We start from the raw sequence: 7,947 nt of genomic DNA, 5'->3' as shown, positions 1-7,947 counted from the left end.
GAATTGATGGAATTGATGGTGGAGATTATATTATTAAAGGAATCAGCAGGGGATGATGGTGGTCTATATACACTTCCAATGATCAGTCGCTTGTTTTCATGCAGTGTGATTTTAACAAAAATACATTCAAAAAGATAAGCTTCAACAGGGGGAGTAATCAATTCAGAAGCGAGCTCTGCTAACACAAAAATGGCCACACCTCCACCCAATGAGACTCTGTCAGATCTGTATAAATTGTAATTTGTCAAATTAATTTCATTATTTGATATATGACTACCTAGCCAGGTCTCCGAAAGTGTGATAATGTGTGGCTTATGCATAATGACCCATACACGAAGCTGGTTAATTTTTGACACCAAACTCCTGATATTAAGATGAATAATTTTTAATCCTTTTGCCTCATTCATAAGGTTTCAGTAACATAGGAAATAGCAGTGTTTTGTGAGTACAGCATTTGTAGGCTAAGGTCAAACTAGATGCAAGGCTGAAGTCTATTTTCGATTTAATTAATAGGCAGAAATCAAATTAATAGGCAGAAATCAAACAACATAATAATAATAATAATAATAATAATAGGGACGACTCAGCAGCTGCTAGCTGCTCGTCGAGAGGAGAGCCAGGCCTGACGCTTGACCAGCCGCACCCCTCCCCCTCCGGCTCCTTACCTGCTGCGCCGCAAGGTGAAGAAGTACCGGACACTGGGAATGAAAGCAGCAACAGGTCTCCTCCTCACGCTACTCCTACGGGTGAAACTCAGACCACGGATCATGATGTGTCCTGCAATTATCCTCTGGAGCGTTTTCCGACTGATCGGGCAAACTATTTTGAAAACATTGAGGACGCCAATATCAAAAGATATATCCTTAAAATGGGCCCATGCAAACCCAAAGGTCCATTTCCCAAAGACAAGGATAACCGTTGCTTTTCAGAAAGCTATTACACCTCCACCACTAAAGTTGGGATGAAATTTCCACGTAGCTGGATGTGCTATTCCCCAAAATTGGACTGCTGCTACTGTGAGCCTTGCTGGCTTTTTGCCAACCGAAAGGCACCGTTCTACAACAATGCATGGGTAAACGGAATAAAAGACTGGAAACATCTTTCTACTAAAATTGAGAGGCATGAATCCACTCAAATACACCTTGGTGCATGCGTAGTATATGAGCAGTGGAAAACCAACGGCAAAATAGACGCTGACATGGAGAGGAATGTGCGTAATGCCACCCAATTTTGGAGACAGGTCGTGGAGCGCATTGTTAATGTAACTCTCACTCTAGCTTCAAGCAACTTGGCATTCAGGGGCCATCGAGAGGTTCTAGGTCAGGAAAAAGCTGGCAACTTTTTGTCAATAATAGAATTATTGGCTCGCTACGACCCTGTTTTGAAAGAGCTAATCAACCGACCAGAAGGGTCAGTGAAATACCTCAGTCACCAGATTCAAGATGAGATTATTTACATATTATCTCAACGTGTGAAAGCTGACATCATTGATGAAATAAACGAAGCCCCATTTTATTCCGTCATCATGGACACAACGCAAGATGTGTCAAAGATAGACCAGTTGAGTCAGGTTTACCGCTACATAACTGTTGTTAAGAACGACATGGATATTGCAACAGATATACAGATCAATTAAGTCTTTTTGGGTTTTGAAGTGACTGAAGGTTCATCAGCTTCAGAGCTTGAAAACAAAATCCTTGGTTCTATAGAGAAAAACGGATTAGATCTGTCTAAATGTCGCGGACAGGGCTATGATGGGGCGGCTAATATGAGTGGTGTGTATTCAGGCGTGCAAGCAAGAATAGCCGAGAAGGAGCCCCTTGCCCACTATGTTCATTGCGCTGCTCATAATCTCAACCTAGCACTCAACGACTCTGTTAAAAATGTCCCTGGAGTGAAGCAGTTCTATGACACTGTAGAGACGCTCTACAATTTTTTTGGTCACAGTATCAAACGATGGGCATTGCTCAGTGAGTTAATGACGCCAGAGAGCAGAACTATCACATTAAAACGCTTATGTCCCACTCGCTGGTCATCTCGCCATGATGCGCTTGTTGCGTTAAGGCACAGATATGGAGACATTATAAAAGCCCTCGTCAAAATATCCCTTACCAGTGACAAAAAGGATGAGCGCAATGAAGCAAGTGCACTCAAGAATGCCATAAGCAGATTTAGCTTTCTATTTTTGGTCAACATTTAGACCAAGATTTTGGAAAGCATAAATTGTGCTTCAAATTTACTGCAAGCAAAAGAAGGGGATATTCTCAAAGCATCTACTCTACTGCAAAATGCCATCAGTGTTTTGGTGGAGTATAGGGGACAATTTGATGAGGCGAAGTCCGCCACTCTTGCCCTGGCTACTAAATGGGGAAGTCAAACACAGTTTGAAACAACCAGGGCCAGGAAAGTTAAGAGACACTTTGATGAACTTTCTGAAGACAGCCTCGATATAATCATCCAGCAACTGTCCCAAAGATTCACCAGCTTAAATGCAACTGTGAACATGTTTGAGGCAATTCACCCCAACACACTACTACAAGCAAAGGATGAGGATTTACACCAAGCTGCCCAGCGGCTTAGAGAGCACTACAATCGGGACATCGCCGCCAGCTTCCCTGGCCAGCTGCTTTCTTTCAGAACCTGTTTCAGGGACCAAATACAAAAACTAAAATCTGTCGCGGATCTGGTAAAAATGCTCATTGTTTACAACCCAGCAGTAACATCTACATTCAGTGAGGTTTGCGCAGCCTTCATCTTATTTTTGACTCTTCCTGTCACCGTGGCAACCGCCGAGCGCTCTTTCTCCAAATTAAAACTCATCAAAAACTATTTGAGGAGCACGATGGGACAGGAGAGACTGAGTGGACTGGCCTTGCTGTCCATCGAAAGTGACCGAGCCAAGAAATTGGACATACAGCGCATTGTTGACGAGTTCGCGGAGCGCAAGGCTCGCCGAGTGCCCTTCAAGTAGTGGTGAGTACACTTCAAATTTAATTTGTACAGTAGCCTACTTGTACGTGAATGTATGGGCCGCCGTGCCAATTTAACACTGCTCTGCTCTCATGGTGGCTGCTGGCTGTCCATGGTGAATGGTGTGTCAGAAATGTAGTCATTTTATTAGGCTATGTTTTCGTTGTCCTTGTGGTTTGTTGGACTTTATGTCATGTTATATCATTATTATCTCTGATATATATATCGTTTCTATACCCTTTGCAGAAACGAAATCTTAAATATTACACCTTTTCTTTAGTTACTTTTCTTTCAAACATTGTTTTAAATTGTAATCTTACTGACTGAGCGACTTTTTACGCACGAGCGTCAGATTACCACCCCGGACTCCCGATATTTTTGTCAAGCTTTATTGGGTTTAAAGGGCCCGGTCATGTGGCCCCGCCCCCCGGCCCGGGTCTGATATGTGCCGCCAGTGGTTGGCATATTACACTGAATAACAAGCAAACGTAGGTTAGCATATTAGCTGGCAAGCTAACTGTGTTGATTAGATAGATAGATTAGATAGATACACACTCCTACCACAACTACTACTAACGAATCTAAAACAACTAAGTTTCTCTAATATTTTGTGATTTGCATTTGATTTCGTCCTGCCAGATCAGGAAACTCCTGGCGTATCTGGCGGACAACACACACACACGGGATGACCACTCTGATGTCTCGTCCTAAAAAGCCCCGGCAGCAGTTTGCAAAGCTGCGATAAGCAAGATGCCGAAAAACGCCTACAAGGGAAGGAATGGATTGTATACAGCAGGGTTCGGCAACCCCTGGCACGCGTGCCAGCATTGGCACGCGGCACCGTAACCAGTGGCACACTAGGAATAAGTGGAATAAGTGTGCAAAATATTTAAATTGTATTTTCGGATCCTGAACGAGACCGCCGCCAGAGCGCTTCTCCCCGTTACCTGCAGAAGGAAGCCATGCACGCAACGCAGCCCCGCTCTCTTTATCTCCAGGTGACTTTCTGCCGCTTTCCTCCGTGGTGCAGTGCTGATCGTTTCACCACGGAGGAAAGCACTTCACTAATTGCAGTACCCATAAGGAGCTGTACAAATGCCGCAGTTTTTGCGTGGCTGTGTATTTAGTTGAAAGCCCAGTGGCGATCTGCTCATCTCTCATCTAAATAATATAAAGGGGGGGACTGGCCATCTGTGTGTTGAACTTTCCTGTCGGCTCCCAGACCGTAGTCGAGGAGGGCAGAAGCAACAAGCTTCAGGTTCAATAACCCACTTTAGCTTAAATGACTGGAGAGAGGCGAGCTCTTCTTGGGAGGCCGTTGCATTTATTTAGCTGTTCTTCTGTACCACAAAATACATCACAGACCTCTGTTTTTCTGCTGCCTCGTTTCACTTCCAGAAACATACACACGTTCCCTCACTGTCGCTCTACCATCTACAAACACACATGCACAAGCCACACCTCTCTCTCTCTCTCTCTCTTAAAGGGACAGCGATCTCATCCAACTCTGCATGACCCTAATATCATAACATGTGTGCTCTGGAGAATCACAGAACGGACGATCGTCCTTATTATTATGCCGTTCAAACCAATTATTTAAATGTGTTTGTTAAATTCGGCATCATGTAAGTTGCGCTGACAGGTCCACACACTGCTTCCCCGCAGCGAGGCTCCCCCGCCCTCCTGTTGATAGTTCACAAGCGTCAAGCTCCTCAACCCCCCCCCCCCCTCGTTGATAATTCACGATCGTTGGCACGCTGATAAACATTTTTTTTTAAAATGGCACTTCATATCAAAAAGGTTGCCGACCCCTGGTATACAGTGTACATATGTATATTTACACGACATTTTGTACATTTCTAAAAATAAAGTTTGAGGGAAATACTTAGTAGCCTTTCTTCCCTGAATAATTTGCTCCTATAACATATCATTCATATAAAGTAGGGGTGTAACGGTTCACAAACATTTCGGTTCGGTACGTACCTCGGTTTTTAGGTCACGGTTCGGTTCAGTACGTTTTCGGTACAAAAAATTATCACAAAACATAAACTATTTTTATTTATTTTTGTATTATTATTAAACTGTGAATAATGTATTCACTCAAATAAATACAAAATATAATAAAATAAACATTAAGGTGCAGCATTTCGATGAACTTAAATAATCTGTATTTGAACTTTACTGTACTAGTACTCACAAAAGATAAACTATTAGTTTTGGGGTTTTAATTATTATTAAACTGTGAATATTCACTCAAATAAATACAAAATATAATAAAATAAACATTAAGGTGCAGCATTTCGATGAACTGAAATAATCTGTATTTGAACTGTACTAGTACCTAAGCAGCCAGTTTGACATTATGACTTGCTTGTCATTGTATTTTCATGTTTTTTTAAAGAAAAATTAACTAGTACACATTGCTTGCCGAAAGGGCAGATCTGCTGGCACTAACAATGTTTCCTGCTGTGGAGAACACCCTCTCGCTAGGGACAGAGGTAGCAGATACAGCCAGGTAGCGCTTTGCTAACATGGCAACATAAGGATATTTGGTGTTTGTAATAGCTTTGGCTCGGTCTGAACTTTTTGCGAGTGGTGGAGGCTTAAATGCTAGCGGGAGTTGGGTTTGCACTTCAGTCTATTTTCTTTTGGTACCGGTGATATTCACGTTCGGGTGATGCCTTTTTCAAATGAGTGTGCAAGTTTGATGTATTGCCAGCCGCGTAATCAATTTTAGTTGAACAATGCCGACAAACAGCTTTGGTTCGGTCCACCTGTCTTTGTCCGTCATCCATGTACGTAACTGCGAAACCAAAATGTTCCCAAACCGGAGACTTCAATGATGCTGGAGGATTTCGAGCTCAACTTTATCTGCGTTCGCCATTTCGACAGTTTCTCAAATTACTGACTACATTTGAACGCATCCCTGCACTCATAGTATGCCTCTCGTCCAATGAAATGACTTGCTCGCTCTATGACGCGTTGAACCCAATGTGAGCAAATTACTCTGAATGCTGCGATGCAGCACCTGAGATTACTTCCAAAAAGTTGTTCACGTTCTCAATTTTTACGTTTAACGTTATATTCGTTTGGTACACTTCGGTACACACGTGTACCGAACCGAAGGGCCCGTGCCGAATAATTTCGGTACGGGCCCTTCTTTTAAATGTTGATAAAACCAAGGTAATGCTATTTTCAAGAGCTAAAAAGACACCAGCCTGTTTTAGATATTGTTACTATGCAAGGACAAGTACTAGAAGTGGTTACCTGTTATAAATACCTTGGTATCTGGCTTGATGATTGTCTTACTTTTAAACTTCATGTCAATAACCTGCTTAAAAAGCTGAGGGTTAGACTAGGTTTCTTTTTCAGAAACAAGTCCTGTTTCTCGCTTGAGGCCAGGAAAAGGCTAGTCACTGTGACCTTTTTACCTGTGTTAATCACCTATGGTGATTTGTTGTATATGAATGCACCTGCCTATTGCCTGAACAAGTTAGATGCCTCCTATCACAGCGCACTGAGATTTGTCACAAATTGTAAAGCACTTACACATCACTGTACCCTGTATGCCAAAGCAGGTTTGCCATCACTTACTGTAAAGAAGCTCAGTCATTGGTACACGTTTATTTATAAAGCTTTGTTGGGTAAACTCCCGTATTATATCTGCTCTCTGATAACACAGAGAGTTGCAAGCAGCTATTGTCTGAGATCGCATGATGTGGTGTTGTTAGATGTGCCAAGAGCAAGGACTGTCTTAGGTAAGACAGCTTTTATGTGCGCAGCTCCACTTGCTTGGAACAATCTTCAGCAAGAATTGAAACTGAGCAATCTCATTCCTCTGCAAGTTTTTAAAGCTAGGCTAAATGAAATGCTCGTCGATACTATGGGCACTTGTAAATATCTATAACTATGTAAATGTATCCTGTAAATATAATGTATGATGTCATTTATTGTTTTATGTTTCATGTGTAACCTCCGAAAGGCAGGGACTGTTAGTTTATTCTTCAACGCCAGAGCCGGCGGTTGGAAGAATGGACCATTGATCTGTGGAGGATCTGCCGCGGTTTGAGGGCCTGCCGTCCACCCATTTCTGCTTCTGCTGGTGGTGGTTCCCACGGCTGAAGGCCGCTATCCACCTGCTGTTGGAGGCCTTCTCCCACCTGTTGGGTGCTACTGTGCGGGGGAGGCCTGGTCTGGAGATACCGCGGAGAAACCGGAGTGTTGCCACATTGCTGCTTGCCTATTTCCTTGCTGCTGTCCTGACGTGGTTTTGCTTCGGGAACATCGTGGATGCTGTTGAGCTGGACTGGGAAAATGGCAAATGTCGTGTTTCTGCTGTGCCTTTTTTTGACTGTGCTGGACAAGGAGAAGTTCGCTAGTCATCCTGAAAATTCTGCTGGATTCGGCTCTGTTCTGCCGCCCGCAGTGGACATCCCCTGTACAGGTTCGGATGGGTTGCACAAAAAATTGCTAGTTGCACTGTCGCGGACATTCATTTCGTCAAATGTCTGTCTTTCTCACATGCCTGCCACAATGGTCCTTCAGAATTGTTTTTTGAACTCTAATCTCACTTTCGCGAAGTTTGCTGTTGACTCTAGAACAGCTGACAATGTATGTGTGTTGATTAAGAGGAAAAGGTGCTTGGTATTTTTATTGTTGTTACTATCAGGAAATGTACAGCCAAATCCGGGTCCACCTAGTAGTTTTAGTCAAATAGCTACTCCTGCTGATTTTATTTCTAGATCGGGGTTAGGTTTAATTCATTTAAATGTGCGCAGTCTGTTACCTAAATTAGATTTTGTCCGTATTTGGGCGAGTTCAACTGATGCTGATGTCATTGTCTTATCAGAAACGTGGCTAGACAAATCCATCTTGGCCTCTGACATTTACATAAGTGGTTACAATGTATATCGCACTGACCGTCCTAAAAAAGGTGGTGGCGTTGCCATTTATGTGAAAAATAAGTTTTGTGTAACA

Source organism: Notothenia rossii (assembly GCF_949606895.1).
Source record: "Notothenia rossii genome assembly, chromosome: 3".
NCBI classification, from domain to species: domain Eukaryota; kingdom Metazoa; phylum Chordata; class Actinopteri; order Perciformes; family Nototheniidae; genus Notothenia; species Notothenia rossii.
This window is presented reverse-complemented; position numbering follows the sequence as displayed.